This window comes from Gracilinanus agilis, chromosome 3, assembly GCF_016433145.1.
Source record: "Gracilinanus agilis isolate LMUSP501 chromosome 3, AgileGrace, whole genome shotgun sequence".
Lineage (NCBI taxonomy): Eukaryota > Metazoa > Chordata > Mammalia > Didelphimorphia > Didelphidae > Gracilinanus > Gracilinanus agilis.
The window spans coordinates 658,029,954-658,050,851 of record NC_058132.1 but is presented as its reverse complement, the minus strand read 5'-3'; positions in this window follow the sequence as shown (position 1 = coordinate 658,050,851).

The window sequence follows — 20,898 nt, the reverse complement described above, 5'->3', positions numbered from 1 at the left end:
GAGAGAGAGAGAGAGAGAGAGAGAGAGAGAGAGAGAGAGGGAGGGAGGGAGGGAGGAGGGAGAGAGGAAGAGACAAAGAGAGGAAGAGAGACAGAGAGGAAGACAGAGAGACAGAGAGAGAGATGGAGAGAGAGTAAGACAGACAGACAGAGAAGGAGAGGGAGACAGACAGAGAGAATAGTTAAATACAAAATGATTTGGGTGGGAGAATATGAGCAATTGATTGGGGGTTCAGGAAAGGTTTCATGCAAAAGATGACAACTAAGCTTCATCTAAAAGAAAGAGAGAAATTCCACGTGCAAAGCACATGAAGACCTGGAAACGCAATTGAAATTAAAACAATCCTTGTCCTCAAGGAACTTACATTCTACATTCTTTGCATCCCTCTAATTCCCACAGTTGAAAGCATGCAGTCTTAGTCCCATCCAAGTCTCTGGAATAAATCTGATTTTATAGGCAAGGGAAGTGGCCACTAATGGGGCACATTATGAAGGAGATTCATGTGTTGGCTTGAAAGTTGGACCAGATAGGCACTATGGGCTTTCAAACTTTCTAGATTCTGTTTTAATACATATTATGGCTGCAGTAAGGATGACAGAACCTCTTCCCTCTTTTCTCCTTCTGTTCCTGAGAAGAAATCCAGCCTCAGACACTTACTAGCTATGTGATCCTGGGCAAATCACTTATCGCTGTTTGCCTTGATTTCCTCATCTGTAAAATGAACTGGAGAAGGATAATGGTAAACCACTCCTGTATCTTTGCCAAGAAAACCCCCAATAGGGTCCCATAGATTGGGAGTCTGATTAGTTATGAATCTCTGGGCTTAGCTTGGTTTATTCCAGTGGACATGGTTTTTTCCATCCATCCATTCAACAAAGATTTTTGAAGTTCCTCTGATGTGGGAGGTACTGAGACAGACAAGGAGACAAAGGCAAAGTGAAAACCATTCCTGAGCATCTACAGAATCCAGGTCCAACTTGGTGTAAGTCCTGTCAGCACTTCTGCTCTGCTGGAAGAGCCCTGAGAATCCCAGGCACATGTTTGCCATGAAGAACAATCTACCAGCAAACATTTCTTAAATGCCCACTATACACCAGGCACTGGGTTCATGCTGGGGGTACAAAGACAATCCATGAAATAGTCCCTGATCTCATGGAACTTACATGTAGTTCTGTAGCAGAAGACAACATGTAGTAATCAAAATATATTCAAGATACAGACCAACAAAATTCAAGGTGTGTGTGTGTGTGTGTGTGTGTGTGTGTGTGTGTGTGTGTGTGGTACTAATATTTGGAAAGCAGTTTAAAGCATCAGAGTAACACATAAGTGGAATATTACAAGGAAGACCCATTGGTAGCCGAGACAAGGAGGCATCCAGTCCTCAATATCACAGTAGGACTAATAGTATTTAAAACTGAGCCCACTCTCCCCAGAGAAAGAGGTGGAATAGGGGAGTAGCACTGACGTGTAGGAATTAAATGTTTGTATTTCCATCTTAACTGTGTCTTTGAAGTCAGTGGGTGATGCGGTGGAAAGAGCACTGGGCTTGAGGCTAGAAAATCTGAGTTCATATCAGATATGATATACTTCCTTAGCTGGGTGATCCTGGGCAAAGTATTTAACCTTCCATTTTCTCATCTGTAAAATGGGTATAATAATATCTCCCAGGGTTGTTGTGAGAATCAAATGAGATAATAATTGTAAAGAACTTAGCATAGCTCCTGCCACACAGTAGTAACCTCTGTCTAAATGTTGTTGCTATTTGAAGTAACTATCCATTTTATAACAGCTTACAGATGTGCATTGGTTAAAAGGAATTGGCATTGCTGGCAGCTAACTAGGGAGGAACACACACAACAGAATGGAGGCTCAAGTAAACAGAATTAAAGAAAGATGGTGCCAACCCCTTGAGGATATCCAGTAAAATCTTGAGAAGAATAGCACTGGACTTGGAATCCAAAAGAACTGCGTTCAAATCCTGCCTCAGACATTTACTGTCTTTTGCTAGGCTTACCTCTCTAGGTCTCAGTTTCCTCATCTGTAAAGATGATAGCCCCCTTCTCTCAGTGCTATGGGGGTGGAGATCAAATGAAAAAAATCTATGAAGGAAGCTTTACAAACCTTAAGGGGCTGCATAAATGCTAGTTATTATTGTTGTTATTATGTCAAAATCTCTATACTAGAGCCTATTTCCATCAGGCACATCACCTCATCCATAAGTCCCAGGATTAGCAAGCTTGAGGCACATTGAGAGATTCAAAGATTTTCAAAAGGGTCACACAGTAAGGGTTAGAGGTGAGATTTGAATTCAGGCCCTTCTGACTTCAAGCCCACTAGACTCTAGCTAGGCTTTTTCTACTAGATCACACTACCACAGAGAAAGTGTCTCTGGCTACACCCAGGCTTAGAGGGTGGCATTTTGGAGGAAGGCTTCGGTGGGTTCAGAAGAAGCATCCCACAGCCTGTCTTTCATGTCTTGTTACCTTGCAGACCATTTGTCTCATTTCCTTCCTCTGTGCTTTGTATCTGCTCTCCATCGTTTAGAGACCAGTACTTAAATGAAAACTGAGAAAAAAAGAAACCAAAGCATTTGTATTGATTTCTTCTGATCTCTGTCCTCAATCACACTATGGAACTAATGCTCCTTTCTGCAATGAGCTCTTCAGCATCCTATTTTTTCTCATCTGCCCCTGGTCTATGAATCTGGGCTCCTCTCTCTGCTCTTCCATTAAAATGCCATTACTTACCCTCTGTGTTATTTCTGCAAACTGATGACTCAACAAAAACCCTCCACCTCATTTTGTTTGCCCTTCAATTAAATTTAGACATGAGATAAACTCTTTTATGACTCCCACCTGGAACCACGATGCAGCCTCAGAAATAACATTTTTTAAATTTCTATTTGCTCTGATAGTTACGTTTGGTTCCAATTGACTAAATTTCATTTTTCTTTTCAGAGAACAATGTTATTTTACCAATGTTTTTGTTTTCCGAAAACCTCAAAGGGCTGACATATATCTGGAAAGAGAAATCCACAAATTTAACCAAAAGCCAAGTATTTTTGTGGCCATGAACCTTGGATGTCCTCTGCGACATTGTAGGAAATGAAGATCTCAATCTAAAAACTGTCAATCCCCAGAATGTTAAAGCTAGGAGAAAGCTCCAAGCTCCTCTAGTCCAAGTCAACAAGTCAAGTCAACAAGCATTTATTAGTCCAACCCTTTCATTTTCTATATGAGAAATTTAAGACGTGGAAAGATGGAAGTGACTGCCCCAGGTTATACAGAGGTGAGTGATAGAGCCACCTACATCTCATTCTTTCCAGAAGAACTAAAATACTGTGGCCTCCACCAATATCTCAATTTTTTGGAAATCCTCTGTTAACCTCTAATCCCACCTAATCTCAGGATCATGGGATCTTCTGTTGGCACAAATCCATATCACTTCTTCCACAAACCTAAAACCAAAGATCACTGAAGTGCCAGTGGAAACTTAGACACCCAATGGGGAAGAAGAAAGGAATAGAGGGTGCCTGGAGTTTTTGTCACTTCATTCATTCATACTGACTGCTCCAAATAGTCTGTTTCTTATTTACCCTTAAGAATATTATAAATTACTTCATAATGAAATCTGCTTCTCGAGACATCACTTTGTAGTATGGGACTTTTATGATGCTCATGTTGGAGCAACAGACACTCTCACAACAGAAGGAACCATAATATTCTAACTAGCCATTTGCTATTTCAATGGGCAGCACTTGACCCATAATTTGAAATAAGCTGACAGGCAGATGAGCAGTTAGATAGTACAATGGATAGAGAGCTGGGCCCAGAGTCAGAATGACATCTTCCTGAATTCAAATCTGGCCTCAAACACTTACTAGCTGTGTGATCCTAAGTAAGCCACCTCACCCTATTTGCCTCAGTTCTTCATCTGTAAAACGAACAGAAGAAATGATAAACCACTTCAGTATCTCTGCCAAGAAAATTCCAAATGGAGTCACAAAGAATTGGATATGACTGAAAATGACTGAATAATAACAATAAAAGAAAGACATATATAGACAGACTTCTTTGGCATATAAAGGGTTTTGCGTTTAAAGCATTATAAAAATATCATGTATAGATTGATTAAATACAAAAATAATAGATAGGAGACAGGGAAAGAGAAACAGATGGAAAATTCATACATATATAAAATAGGAAATGTGATAGATAAGAAAAATAGATTAGATAAAAATAGGAAAATGGATGATAACTCAAATAGATAATGTATTTGATTGGTACATTGATTAATACCAAACAGTCTAACAGTATTAACAACAGTGGGAACACCATAGAAAAGCTCATCTTTTTGACTCCCTTGTCCTCTCAGCACTGTTATTTGTCTATGAATGATGAAGCACCATGATCTTAGAAGAGCTAAAACAACAACCCACTCAACCACTAACAGGAGGGTTGATGTACAATGCAGGTATATGAGCTACAACATATTACCATTGGTCAACCTGAGGTTCTGCTTATGGTTCTATACATCCCGTTGTAAGAAAGGATACTGGTAAACTAGAAAACATCTAGCTGAGGATGATCAAGCATGAAGACCCCTGAAATCACACCCTATGAGAACAAAGGTCTTTTTTTTCTTATAAAAAGGAGAAATTTGCAGCACAACTTTGTTGGAAATTCTTGAGCACAGTATTAGAATAACAAGAAATTCATTTTGTAACAGTGCCCCAGTCAACACAAGCACCACAAACAATACAATTCCTGGAGGTTAACAACAGCTAATGAAGGAAAGATATTGTATAAATACTTACTGATGAATGTGACAAAGTTTGGGGATAAGCAACTTTGGTATGATCATGGTTCCCCAGTCATTTTTGTCCTAGAAAAGAGAACCCTTAGAAGGGACGTGATTGATATCTCCCAATTTGAGTGGCTGTCATGTCAAAGAGGAATTAGACATTTTCCTTGCTTCTGCGAGGCAAAGCTAGGAGCAATTAGTGGAAGTTCAAATGAAGCCATTTAAGACTTGATGTCAGGTGTAATGAGGATGTTCCCATTCCCAGAGCCAGGAGGGCACATCTCCTTCTCAATTACCAGGAGAACTTTGAGAGCTTGAATGTCTCTTCTCTAATGCCTTCTGCTCAAGTCCCCACTGCTAACTATCAGTTTATAGTGTGGTTCCATTTAAGATCAATTATCTTTAACAACAGAATATTTACCTCAAAGATATGAGCAAGAACAAATACAAACATTTGCTGCCACCTCTTAGAGGCTCTTTCTCCCCATCCCAATTCAGTCTCTGAGGGTAGGGAGCTCAAACTTAACTCAGTTCCCACACAACACTAGTTCTACATAACTTTGGCATCCCAATGTTGAATGACTACCAAATGAGACATCTTCTTAGCTACCACAAGGGTTGAGTCCCAAATATCACTCATGGAGATAATTCTATGGCCCTCTGGGTACCAAGGCTGAGCTGACTATAAACTTTGAATGCTGGGATCCTGGGATATTAGGAATCATTAAAGTCTAGCCACTCGTTCTCCTGATCTTTTGAAATTCACAAGATAAAGGAACCCCAAACTTTCATCTAGAAGAGAAAAGAACAAACAGACAGGCCAACAATTGAGGTTGATTTCATGGAGCCACATGGCCTCAGAGGGGAGAAGGCTCCCAAGGTTTCAACTCCAATAGTGTTGTCTCTATCAGATGCCATCAGCAAAACAAAAACTAGCAGAGCACAACGGAAGAGAATGTGTGAGGCCAGCTTGGACTATTTTGAATGTCTCCATAGGTGATCAATTTATTGTGTGGTAAGATGGCCAGAACCAATTAAAAGATGTCTTTTCAAGGCACTTTTATTATCTTTCATCTAGGCTCCTTCCTGGAAGCAAGCTTTCCAGGCACTCCATGTGAGGAGATAGTCAAAGGTGCTTTGCTCATGTGCCAGTCCTTCTTAAACGGGAAAAACTCCCTAACAAATATAGAGCTGCCCTAAAGGGTAATGGGATGCACTGGCCAGTAAGGAGTTTCCTAGAAATCTTTAAGCAAAGACTGAATGATTCCTTGTCAGGTATATCATATAAGGTACCCTATGTCACAGAAAGATTAGACAAGATGGCCACTGAAGTTCTTTCCCATTCTAAAATTCAGTAACTCTAGGAAACAGGAAAAAACATTTACAGTCATGAGAAACATAAAAATAGTGGTAGCCTGCATTCTATATGTCAAATAAATCTAGATGAGAAATTAAAATGGTATCCACACTGGAACCAGCTCTATTGAAAGATGGCTCCATACTTTGGAAATAGTTTTGATGACAAGTTTTGACAGCAATTCTTCATGAATGAATTTTTTGGTGAACTGATACCTTTTCACAATCATTGTTACAATTTTTTCTGGTAGCCTAGTCCTACGTTGGACTGTCCTATCCCTTTAAGATTCCCTCAGAGCCCTTTCCTGGCTCTTAATTCAATGGAGAATGATTTATTCTTACAAGAAACATGTGCTTCTGTATATCACTGCCATCTAAGCACGCTTGCAGAAAGATTTAGTAGACACAATATATTAGGATAGCAATTATCACATAATGGCAGAACATTTAGCATTTTACATTTTTGAAACATTACATGAATAATTTGAGCCCTGTGCGAACGCAGCTCTTATAATTCACATGTTTGTTTTCCAAACATTTCCCAAATATAAAAGATAACTATTCCTTACTTGAAAGCAGCACACAGACAGCAACTTGATTTATATGCCAGTGATCAAGTCATTCCTGATCAAGGCAAGGGGGATTTCAGCAACACTAAAAACATCTTTCATTTTTAATAAATAAATTAAATTAATTTTAAATTACTTCTGAAAATGAGAAAACACAGGATATTATTAACACTTAGAAATTATTTATGGGTATTTAAAAAAAGAAAAGCTAATGAGTTTCCCAGGGCAGAAAGGAAGACTGTTGGAATTGTTCTCTAGTCATCTGCATAAAATGAGATAATGAGAATATTGGTGTCGAGTTTTAATTCCATGCAGATAGTTCTTCGAGTTAAGTTGTAATTAAAAGCAAAATGCACCAAGTTTCTGAATTCAGCCAAGTTTAAGAAGTCAACAGTATCCTTTTGTAACCTACTGGAAGGTTGCTGGCACGTCCAATGAGCCCTTCATTTTCCCGTTTCACATAGTTTTTGGCTAGAATCTCTCTTCTTCATTTAAAATAACCTTCTGTATGCCTCTCCTGTCCTCTACCCTCAGTAGACTATAAGCTCTTTGAGAGAAGAGATCATATTACGTTTCTTCTCTATAAGGGCTAAAATACCTTAAATATGCTAAATACTGATGATATGTGGATAAGTAAAAACTACTGAAGTAAGAAGTGAAAATCAAAGCCCTGTACTATATTAATTTTTAAACCTTTACCTCCCACTAAAGAATTAATACTGTGTATTGATTCCAAGGCAGAAGAGCAGTAAGCCCTAGTCAATAGTGGTTCAGTGACTTGCCCAGGGTCACACAGAAGGAAGTATCTTCACAGACCTTATCACATAACATAAAGGCTAACTTTTGTTATTCTTGTCATCATCATCATTCTTATTAGCCTCTCCAATATCAATATTTGAATTCTTTGCCCTGTCAGAGGCACAGATCTGAGGTAGAAGAATCGTACATCCAATAAAGACCACCCTTCCTAAGGATCTGACCTGCTTAATGCATCATATATAAGATTCCCTCAACTTAAATAAAATGATGCAGAACAAAGTGAATAAAACCAAAAGAACAATTTCCATGGAGACCACAATAATAGAAAGGAAAACAATGTTAAAAGACTTCAGCCTTCTGATATCAGTGACCAATTCCAGCTTCAGAGGACTGATGGAGAAGGTTTATTTCTATCATTTCACAATAGAGAGGTGGTGGGCTATGGGTAGAGAATGGGGCACATGCTAATTTAATAATACTTAGGCAGCATTTTGATTTGTCCTATTTAACTGTTCATCTTGTTCACAAAGGATGCTTCTAGCGTGGTGTGAGGAAGGAGTCATTAGGAAGTAACAACTAGGGAAGAAACAGTGTCAATAAAACAATTTGAAAGGAAACAAATTGAAAAGAAAAAAAACTCTTTGAGGTAAAATCCACCAAGAGTTAGGCAAGTCCCTTTAAGTTCTGATAATATCGGTGGGCTTTCATTAACAGTGCCCCAACTTTCATTACACTCCTCCATTCCTGCTGCTGCTATTGCCCACCCCACCAAGGAGAAAGTCAGAAAGAAATGACAGCTCCAGCGAAAAGCACCAGCAGCTGATGCTCCAGGCATCTTATTGATCCCGAAGATGGCAACACAAGTCAAGTGGGAAAGCAGTGATTGGCAGCTTTGTGAGCGGGCAGGATGGTGGTCAGTGGATGACAGACAATGGAGCAAGAGCTACAAAGGATGAGTATAGCAGTCACAGAAGAGAGAGTGCCAAGAGCACAAGAACGGGGAAGGCCAAGAAGCTACAAGACAAAGAGATTGCCAGGAGAAGGAGCCAGGAGAAGTGGCTTGACCATAAAGCCAGTGTTCATCCTCAGAAAATAGGAAGTTTCTGAATTGGGCTTCCTTCCCCACTTCTACGGGAGTCTATGGAGGATTATACCCTTTCATCTATGTGGGTTGGAGCTGTGAATGAATCCACTGTTTGAATTTCCATTTTTATTTACTTATTATTCTGTTCTAATGCATGCTTTGCTATTTGGTTTAATGCTTTTGTTGATAGGAAACCTACTGGATAGAGGCTTGAACCATATTTAAGTCATTATCTTTATTCTCCCTGTCGCCCCCCAAAAAATTCCACGCTAAACCTAAGGAATAAAAGAGTTTCAAAATCATGTTGCACATATAAATATAATTTTCATCCCCACCACCACCCCCTGCCACCCAGTTACTTGAAAAAATAATGGGTGCTTAAGGGGTGTAATTTTAAATAAAAAACCAGTCATGTGCTTTATTCAGGCAGATGTATTTCTCAAGTTTTTCACAAGATGTGGGAAAATACTGTCATGAAGAAGGCTTGTAGATGGCATCACAGAGTCACCACTTCAAAACATATAACAAAAGAAAGCTCACCCAAGTACACGCCAAAGCACTTGTAGTAAAAATTCTACCATTTCATTTCATGAGAACATGATAAAAGCTCTTTTCATATTCCTTGAATATTAACAAAAAGGATAATATACATTTTAACTGAAATCCACAACACCATTTTGAGGCATATTCTCCAGGTATTAGGATTACACCCACCTCCCATGTTATAACTAACTGCTCCATGCACTCTACAGTCCAGTCCAATGTCTTTCTTACTCCTCATACACAATGACTCTGAATCAGCACCAGTTGATCTCCTTGCCTAGAATGGACTCCATCCATTTCTTAGTATCCCTAATTTCTTCCAGTGATCCCATCAAGATTCACCTTCTCCCCTAGATGCTGCTATTGCCTTCCCCCTCAAAAGCCCTTATATTTATGAATTTATTTTAAACATATTTTGTATATATTTCTATTTGTTCATATCTCCCCTGATACAATATAAGCCCCTTTATGGAAGCAACTATTTCTTTATGGTCTTTGTATCCCCGATGCCCAGCATATAGCTGGTGCCTAATAAATGATTAAGTAACTGAAACATAAATTTTAAAAAATAATAATGTTTGCCGCCCAGGAATTTACATTCTAATTGGACAGCAGAGACTGCAGATGAAATTGCCTACAACAGGCAGCTGCACCAAAATTCCAAAGAAAAGCAAAACTATAAAAGACACTGGAAGGATATATACCGCCCTCCCATCACTTAGAGGATGTTGAAAAGAAAACTTTTTTCAAATGCTACAAACTGTCAGGAAAATTCAATCTTACCATTTTCTTGTCTCAGGACAACAAGGGAATTAGTAACCATTCTTTATGTCAGCCAGGCAATTGGCTTTGTTATTTCAGTGGTACTTTACCGCCAGGAGAGCAAATTAAAACTATTCTTTTCCTTGATTCCCTACCTTGACATGTGGCAGCAGGTGGGTTGATATTTTTTGTCTTCTTTATCCAAATCTGAGTGGTTGCATGTAAAGAATCAACTGAGTCTTTAAAGTGAGAGATTTCCAAGGGGAAGCTGACTTGAATACTCAATGAGCCTTATAAGAAAGTTCCTTTTGAGGGTCAGCATTTTCAGCCTTCCCTGGCCGTTTCCTTAGAGAATTTCGGAACCACAGCTATGACTGGGAATTCTTGGCCTCATAACAAACTCAAGTAGGTGTCAAATGTCACAAAAGACAACCTAAATAGAAACTGGAGCAGAGACCATGCTGGAGAGGTGGGGTGATGTAGGAGAGCAGGGCAGAGGAAGAAGATAGTACGAGGTTACCCCTGGGCAGACCATAGGGAAGGATATGGTAGGAAAATAACTCACCTTCATACTCTGAACTCCCAGTCCTGCTCATACCCTTTATACCCAGAGCACTCTGAATTCAGTACCCTGGACAAAGCTCTGGTGGCCCCACTCTACTTAGAATTCTATTTATAACCATGTTTAAGTTTATCTATGAGTCCATATTCTCAAAGATGTTAAAAATGAATTTGCCTCATCTAAGTGCCAGGGTCAACCAATAGATAAATAGTAGGGCACTCATTCCTGGCCAATATTTAAACTTACAGCTTTTACAATAATCACAGGTAAGACAACACAGATAGAAACTCCTTCTGTAAATTGTTTTTCATATTAGAATAGCTTATACTCCATTGTCAGGTTTCCAGCTGACTATTTAGATAAATCATCCATTGTAGAATATTCAGAATGAAATTGAGTCATTTAATAATAATTCTGACTATTAGTTAAGTTTTGTAAAACTTGAAAACTGTTCCTGCTCTAAAATTATTTTATCGCAACATCTGGACTATAAGTTTTCTGGAAGCTGAAGAAGAAAAATGAATAATATGATTTTTTTAATTTTAATATTCCTACATGAGACCAGTTATCTCATTAACAAACCAGCTACTAATCCACCATTTCTTTAAAATCAAGTATGAGATCAAAGGGATTTAAAACTAGAAGGGATCTGAGAGATAATCTAGTCCAATCCTTTCATTTGACAGATGGTGTATCCTGGACTCAGAAAGGATGAGTTCAGGGCTAGTAGCCATGGGAGTGGAAAGAAGGGAACAAATGTGACATATATTCTGGAGGTAGAACCAATTAAGACCTGGCAACAGAATAACTGAGAGTTGACAGGATAAGGGAGGGTGAGAGAGAAGGCTTCAAAGTTGTGATCTGGGTGCCTGGCAGGATAGTGGAGCCTTTATTTTCTACACTGAACACTTGTCCCTGACCCTAGACCAAACTCTGACCTTGATGGGCACCATTACCTGTGAAGAAAAGAAGGGAAAGGAAAAGATAATCATGAGTAAAAGCTCCAAAGCTCCATTCTCAGATACCATAAGTGCTACGTAAAAAACCATTCCCCAGAATATGGCAGGATCGTATCTTCTCCCTCCCTCAACTTGAGCCATTTAAAAACCCACACAGATGGTTTAGGGCCATCTACTTAGGACTAGAAAACAACTGTGTCTATTCACTAATCACACTACTCTGTGGGAAAGTCTGATTCTCTGTTGTCACCTTGGGTAATTTATAACTTCTCTGGTCTCCTACTTCATCCATATAATGGATATAATACCTGTTCAATGGATTGTTTTGAGGACCAAATAGAAAACTCTTTGAAAAAAAAAAAGATAAAAACAATACAGGAATACAAGATGGGTTAATTGTTTTTATTGTTGTTCAAAAAACCAATTAACTTCTTAAGTCAGAGATATCTAATATTTATTTAAGAGATGCAGTATAGTACGGGGAGAAGTGGGGAATGTGCCAGACTTGGGAATCAATGGGTTTGTATCCCATTTTATGCACTTACTAGCTGTGTGACCCTGGGCAAGACCCTGGCTTTTGGGAGTCTCTGTTTCCTAATCCATAAAATAGATTGGAGGAAGTGTCTTTATAGACCCACTTCAACTCCAGATTCTATTATTTGAAAGATTTCAGGGGCCAATTTACCATTCTAGATTCATTTCCCATAATGTTTCATCAAGAAATTTTTGTTCAAGCCAAACCAGCCAATTTGCTAATTATCTCCTCCCATCAACCCAGTTATCAAGCCCATATACTATTATCTTCCATGCCAGATGTCACTCCTACTTCACTTCTACCTCCGAGAATCCTTACCTTCCTTGGAAAACTCTTCTTACTCATATTCATTAGTGCTCTTTCCTCCTCAAATTATCTTGTATTTACTTAGATATGTATACATAGTGCATCTTCTAGTACTAATAACCCTTCTTGAGAGCCCAGATTCTTTTTTCTTTGTATCTTTAACACAATGCTGGTATTTCCCATCCTGTTGACCAGACTCTGAGACTTTGAGACATAATCTTTCTGAAATAAAAAGGAATAGGCTTAGGATCTGTGGCTTTTATATTCCACCACATTCTTACTTTGTTTTTCATTTCCTCCCTCACTCCATCCTTATTATTGCCCATGCAAGGAAAACTGTTCTGTAAAAAACTTGGTCCTTTCCTAGGAGGAAAGATCTAGATGTCACATTTTAATTATGGTTTGGTTTGGATTTGGTTGTGTTGCCCATTGTATATGCTTGCTTCATAAATGCTTGTTTGGATTAATGAAAGAAGGATGAATATTTAACATGATGAGGCTGAACTAGATGATCACACAAAATACTTCTAGCTAGAAATACAAAAAAACTCCCAATGTTCCTATTAGTAACAAGGTGGAATCATAGAAGAAAAAGTTAAGCAGATCAAGGAAAATAATTTCCAGGGGAAATAGGTACATTAATGAACTGCTAGTAGAGTTATAAATTTGTCTAGCCATTCTGAGAAGCAATATGGAACCACGCCCAAAGAGCTTTGAAACTGTGCTTACCCTTTGACCCAGAAATCCTGTTACTAAGTCTATATAGCCCCAAAGAAATCAAAGAAAGAGAAAATTTTCTAGCAGCCCTTTTTGTGAGAGTAGCATAGAACTAGAAACTGGGAGGAAGAGGGAACCCATCAATTAAATTGGTATGTAAATGTGATAGAATATTATTGTGCTATAAGAAATTATGATGGCGGTGGTTTCAGAGAAACCTGAGAAAGTTTTACATGAGCGGATTAAAAATGAAGTGAGCAGAACCAGGAGAATAATTTATATAATGACAATATTGTAATGATAAGCAAATATGAAAACTTAAGGACTTCTTTAAGTTTGATGATCATTCATGATTCCAGAGGACCAGAAATAATGAAAAATCCTAACAAACACACACAACCTTAATCTGCACTTTTATGTGCATACATACATATGTACATATAAGTATATGTAAGTTTATGAGTACATATATTATAGTACATGGCCATTGCTAGAATTTGATTTGCTCACCTATACATAGTCAGGTTATTTTGGTTATTTTTCTTTCTTTTTCATTGGAGGTGGAGGGAGTGTAATGAGGAAACTAAGACATTAGCACCCAGGTTGTCAGGCTGTCTCTAAAGACCTGAGAGTTCCATAATGGAATGAAGTTGGAATTTTGAAAAAAGTGGTTAGTTTGACCAAGCTGGAGGGAAAGAGGTTTTTTGGCTGTGTGGTCCAGCTTTTGCCAAATATCCAAGGAGCTGTCAGTGTGGGATATCACTGAGAAGACATTCCAAGCAACAATCGTGGCCTCAGTTGAGGAAAGGTCTGGATTATCTGTTGGTGGACAGCAGATTTATCTACCTTATTCCCTAGAGCAAGTTTTGGATTAACTGGCTGTATATTGGACTTATTCCTGGTTTCTGTGGCATCTATGATCATCTTGGAGCATCACTGAACCAGTGCAGTGAGAAGCCCTCCTCTCCAGCCCCTCCTATTCTAGTTAGGGTTTAGCTTAGCTTAGATCTTAGTTTAGTTAAATCATCAGGGCTATTCCTTAATATAGAAACCCCTCTCTCCCACTTCCCTCATTTAATACCAGTAAACCCAGTTTGTTAGTACTTCCTGCCTCCTCTAAGCTATAAAGAACCCACTTCATTGGTTTTCCCTGGTTGGTAAATTATCAGTTACTTGACCAACTGTCATTCCCAAACCTCACATCCCCATTTGGTTTACCTGTGTTTATCTGTCAATCCTTCCCTTGTGAGGTGTGAGAGTGTCCTCAGTTTGTCTGGCATCTAATTATTCCATCTTTTCAGGAGGGAGAAGAGAATTTTTGTTCATCAAAAGAAATTTAATTAAGAAATAGAAAACCCATTTCCAATGCTTCAAAAATTTGTAAGAAAATACCCTGTAGACTCTCTTCCTATGTTAAAGGAAGGGTTTCTAAAGCAAAATTGGCAGCCAATAACATAAACTCTGAATTCTGAACTCAAGACATTCACATTTTATTAGATTTTTTATTAAAAACTTATTAGATACAAAGACAACCAACTATATTTTCTCAATCAAGTTTACCATTGCTATTTTATTAATTTCAGTTAATAAGATATGACAGTTAGAGTCACTCCCTCTAAGTTTCCATAATCACCTGACATTTATTCCCTTTTCCTTTCCCTCATCTATGGAGGAGGCATAGTCTCTATTCCTTTGCCTCTGCTTTGTTTACCTGGCATTATTTCATACACCTGCAGCCACCTTTCTTTATATTCTTGACACTTGTCAGTTTTAATCACATCGTGACATTAATAATCATGATATTAATGAATGACAATTCATTTATCCACTATACTCTTGGATATTTAGATTGCTTCCTGGTTTAGTTTCTTTTACTTACAATAACATATAATCCTGCTCTAAAGACATATAAAGAGAGAGTTTTTTTATTAACCATACTTAGGTAGCTTAGTATTATGGAATGTGATAATATTCAAAAAGTGCTTAACACATGCTAACTATATTGGCATGTAGTTAAGTGCTATATAAAGGCTAGCTAGTATTAATTACCTAAAGCCCTCAGCCTAGAGTTAGGAAAAGTTCAAATTTGACCCCATACACTTACTATGTGACCCTGGATAAGACACTTAACCTCTACCTGCCTCAGTTTCCTCACCTGTAAAGTGGGATTGATTTTAATAGCATCTACTCAAGATAGTAGAGGAAAAAATAAGACAATATTTATGAAATATTTTGCAAACTTCAAAGTGCTACATAAATGCTAACTACTATTATTTACCTTTAAGTTATGGTGCTTACAACTGAAGTTCTATGCCAAAAGGTGACACTTATTTTATGATGACAATGGAATACTTAGCTTTCAACATTTGTGCCTTGAATTTTCTTGTTTTAAATTTTCATAGATGTATTTATATTCCTTGTATCACAATCATATTCCCATGTACTCTTTCCATCCTTCCCCCAATTCTTCCTCTGTATCATAGAAAAGTAGTCAAGCAAAACTGCCTGGTACAGCAGAGCATTTGTGCATTTCTGCCATGTTCAATACCCCCACCATCATCTTCCCTCTGGATTCAGAGCTGGCTACTGTATTTATTCTGAGTTCAGTTTTCTTTGTGTATTCTTTTTGTTTATATTGTTTTCAGTCCTTTCACATATTATTTTCCTGGTTCTGCTTGTTTTATCCTTATGAGTCATAGTTACTTACAAATTATTTACAGTTCTTATAAATCTGCCCATGTTTCTCTGAATTCTTCATGCTCTTTTCTTACAGTTAAATTATATTCAATTACATCCCTCAGTGAATGGACCCTACTTTGTTTCCAGTTCTTGCTATCACAAAAATTATTTCTATGAATATTTTGGTACATATGGGAACCTCCTCACTGTTTTTTGACTTCCTTAGAATATATGCTGGATACTATGATTGCTAGATAAATGAATTAGCCTCTTTTCTTACAACATTCTAAATTATTTTTCAGAAAGGCTGAATCAATTTAAAGATCCAAATACATCTCACATATTAGTGTGCCTGGCTTCCCACAGCCCCTCCAGCATTGTCTATTTCCCATCCTTTATCATCTTTGCCAATTTCCAGAATATGCTGTGAGAACTCAAAGTTTTAATTTGCATTTATTTTATTATCGGTGACTAAGAATGCTTCCTGAAAAGTGTTAAAGTCTGACTTTTTTTGGATATCTGCCTGAGTTTTCACGAGGCAAGACTTCCTAAAATGTAGAAAAATGACTCATGTCTTTAATGTAAACTGCCCTTAGTTAAATGTGCATTCCCTTTTAAATTGCTGTTATAAACATAAGCCATTTCTAAAACTAAAATCAGTCTGAGGAAACTCGACATTTGTGCCCTTCAGAGTGACTTATTCCTTTTCACCAATCCCATTCACAATAATTCACAGGGGCTATTCTGCCTGCACCCATCAGCTGAAGAGATTTGCAGATACATCACTGCAATAAATACAGCAGGTCAGCCCTTCCATTCTTCATGAGGTTTAAAGATGGAAATCACTCAGGTAAAGACAGGGGAGGCTGAATGGACAACCATCTTCTGAGTAAATATGAAAACAGGTAAAAATAGACTGTCTGTCTGTCTCTCACAGAAAGATGCATTCCTTTTCTCCGGTGTCCAGCTAAAGACCAAACACTAAGCTGAAGTCAAATTTTAACTATTATTCAAGTACTTAGAACCAGGGAAGGGTCTAGGATCAGAGGACCAGAGATTGAGCCCTGGAAGGCACATCAAAGGTCATCAAATCAAACTTCCTCCCAGTCCTACACACACACACACACACACACACACACACACACACACACCCCTATTCCTCCTATGAATGCTGGTCAGCAGTTCATTTTTAATTTGAGATCTTATAGAGTAATCTGGGGCAATGAGAGTTTAAGTGCCTTGTCCAAGGGTCCACATCCAGTATCTCTGTCACAGATGAGATCTGAACTCCAATCTCTGACTCTAAAGCAGCTTCTATAAAGCTTATGCCAATTCTACTTCTCTTTTCATTTTACAGAAGTGGAAACTAAGGTTGCACTCTGCTCAGTTAACTCTGCCCAGTATGGCTCACATTAGAATCACAATAACAGCCCACAGTAAAGTAAAACTTTAAAGTTTACACAGCCCCTTTTATGCATTATCTCATTTAATCCTTACAACAATCCTGGGAGGAAAGAATGGTTGATATTCATAGTTTATCACTGAAGGAACTGAGGTTCAGTGGAGTTAAGTGGCTAAGCTCAGGATCACACAGCTAGTAAGGGCAATTCAGGAAGAATTAATTTTTTATTAAAATTTATTTTTAATTTTAAAAGCATTTATTTTCTCTACTGCACAATTGGAAAAAAAAGAGAAAACAAAGGCCTTCAATAAATATAGCAAAGCCAAAGAAATCCTCATATTGTTCATGTCCCAAAATTTGCATTCTGCATATTTAGTCCATCAATCATCTCCCTATAGGAGGGTGGGTCAATCAACATTCTTCATCATGGGTCCTTCAGAATGATAATTGATCATTTCATTGATCAGCATTTTTAAGTGTTTCAAAGTCTTTACAGTGTTTTGTTGTTGTACAAACTGTTCTCTTCATTTTGCTCACATCACTCTGTATCAGTTCATACAAGTCTTTCCAAATCTCTCTGAAGTGATTCCCTTTGTATTTCTTTACAGCACATTACTATTCCTTATTCATTACTATTCCTTTATATACCATATTTTGTTCAGCCATTTCCTAATTGATTGGGACCTCCTTAGTTTCTAGGTCCTTGTCATCACAAAAGAAAAAAAATATGTTCTAATATATTTGTTTATATAGGACCTTTTCTTCTTTCTTTGAATAAATACTTGGTGTTATAGAACTAGTAGTAGTATCACTAGGTCAGGCTATGCACAGTTTAATAAATTTTTGTACATAGTAAATATTTATTAAAAGCCTACTATGTGCCAGTCACTGTGTTAATCATTGGAGATATACTTTTTTCACTGAACCTAGGTCTTTTTTACTTCAGTTCCAGTGTTCAATGTATGCCATGAATAGCAAGTAAATAGCATTTAGTATTTTCCAAATTTGAAATAAAATCATATTTACCCATTGGGAACTACAGAATAACATAGTGGAAGAATCAAGCTATTTCCTTCATTTTGGAGAAAATTAGCAAATTGACTCCACCACTGGTCCATTTATTCTGTTAAGGGTATTATCATTTGTTCCTGATACATTTTTCTCCCACAACCTGAACCCAAACCAGAAAGATGAGAAGTACTAATCAGAATGTGTCCTTCCTCTAGAATCTTCCATGAATTTAAGATTTCATTCCTCTTCAAGAGCTGTAATAAACCTCTTTTTTTTTCAGTCTCTGTTATAGATAAGAATTTGATTGACTGGACACCTTGAGAATTAATAAAAGAATACAAGCCCTCTTGCTACAAGGCTTCTGACTCACTCGTGGAATGATGGCAGCTCAGGAGCTTCTCGGGGAGCAACCCCAAAGTATCAGCACAGCCCCCTATTTCATATGAAGTTGAGCGATGCTACCAATATCTGAGGCGATTGGGGGCAAAGGAAGGTATAGAAAAAGTAATTGAAGGTAGGGGTAGCATCCTGGGAGAAATTAAAGGAAACAGATCCTTCCCTCAAGAAAACACAGCTCTGTTAACAGCAAAGGTGACAGGAAGGTGAGTTTCTATAAAGCAGATCCATCAATAGGCTGACCAGAAAATTTCTGGTGAAGGAGAAAAGGGTTATAGTAGCAGTCAAATCTGTGGCATTCCAGGGTTATTTTGCAAAGGATACTTTTGCAATTCTTCAGAGCACTTGCCCGGTTTCAGGGTCTTCCTGACTACTTGTGCCTTATCTTATCTATAAACCATAGGAATTTCTTCTATAATTTCACTCAATCATTTGCTCAACAAGTATGTTTCCATCATGTGCTTACAATGTGTTAGTAGTCACTGTCCAAGGTACTAGTTATACAAAGACCAAAAAATGGAACATGCCTCAAGATGCTTACATTCCAATGAGGACAAACAATATGTAAACAGATAAATATGAAATATGTACAAAGTAATGTTACAGGGGAGGACTATAACCACCAAATGATTCATTTAAGGACTTCCTTAGCACATAACTCCTCTACCTGAGTTTTGAAGGAAGCAAAGGATTCCTAGGAGGCAAAGATAAAGAGGAAGTGCATTGCACACATAGAAAACAGCCTGTGAAAAGATGCAGACAAGAGACGAAATGTTGCTAGATCAAGTAGACCAGTTCTTAAGAATTCCTAGTATTCACCGTTGCTGTTCACCCCAACCTTTTGTTGAGTTATCCGTAAACAAAGAATTTTAGTCTAAGAGGGGGTGTTAAGCCAGAGATCATGAAATATAAACTCTTTGTTTTATAGAAGTTGAAACTGAAATTTAAGGAAGTTGGGAACCTTTCCCAAAATCATAAAAGTAAATAGTAATGGAGTCAGGACCCAAACCTGGGTATCTTGATTAATAGCACAAGACAGGTAGGCAGCAGATTTAGAGTCAGGAAGACCTGAGTTCAAATTCAGCTTCAGACACTTTCTAGCTGAGTGACCCTGGGCAAGTCATTTAATTTGTTTCCCTCCATTTCTTGATCTGTTAAGTGGAGATAATAGCACCTACCTCCCAGAATTGTTGTGAGGATCAAATGAGATAATAATTTTAAAATGCTTAGCACATTCCCTAGCACACAGCAAGCACTATTTAAATGTTTTTCTTTGTTTTTCTTTTAATATATGTAAAACACTTTACTAACCTTAAAGTTCTATATAAATGCAATTATTATTTTCATTTATCTACTTGTCATGTTTAATAATATGAGGCTGCAATGTCTTATTTCAACATTAGGTGATCTGTTTAATATGAAGTTATCCAAATTGAAAATCTATTAACTTAAAGGCATGTAGTTCTAAAAAGCAATCTTCCTTTTTTAAAATTAAATCTGGAAAACATATTCTTTAGCATTAAGATGATTATGGGTCATCCATCTTCTCTGTTCAAAAACTGACCCTAGTTGGACCATCAGTACTATTCTTTCATTTTTCTAATTGGAATTATAAATTAATAGCTCTTATGTGACATAAAAAATAGTGACAATGCAGCATGGGGGAATTTTCCTCCATTTAAGAATAACAGTTTTAAACTTAGAATTTTGTTCCCAAATTATAATAATGTTAACATGACTTCAGTGATTCCCATGTTTCAGGGACTCACACTTATTGTCATTGTGGGAATGATCATTTTTATAAGGTGGGATTTTTTTAAAATAAGTTGTTTGATTCATTTTATTCTTATATCATAATAATTTCTAAATATAGATATAAGTTCTCTCCATTTAGACCCCAGATGGAACCTTCTCTATTAATTTTTAAATGGTTAATCAGGAACAACTTATACAAAGACCACATCAAAAATATAGTCAACATTCTGTCTTAATACTCTCCCATCTCCCTATGCTATAGTACCATTTCTGGTTTTTCAGTTACTCAGATTTTAGCTTCTTTTAAGTGACCTTTCCATTTGCATTGGCATAATCATATTATGATTTATTTTAGTTCTGCTTCCTTCATTCTGCATCCATTCATACAAATCTTCCCACATCTCTCTGAAATCCTTGTACTTGTGATTTACTGCCCAATGACATATCATTGAATCTACATGCATTAGTTGGCTCAGCCATTCTCCAGTTGATGGGGCACCCATTTTGTTTATATTTTTTTTGTTTAATAAAACCTTTTTTAATAAAAATAAACCTTTGTCTAATAAAACCTTTAAATAGTGGTGCTATTAATACTTTGATATAGATTGAACCTTTGTTTCCAATTTTATTTCCTTAAGATATATTTTTAGTAGTAGCATTGCTGGATCAAAAGATCTTAAGGATATAGTCATTTCTTAAT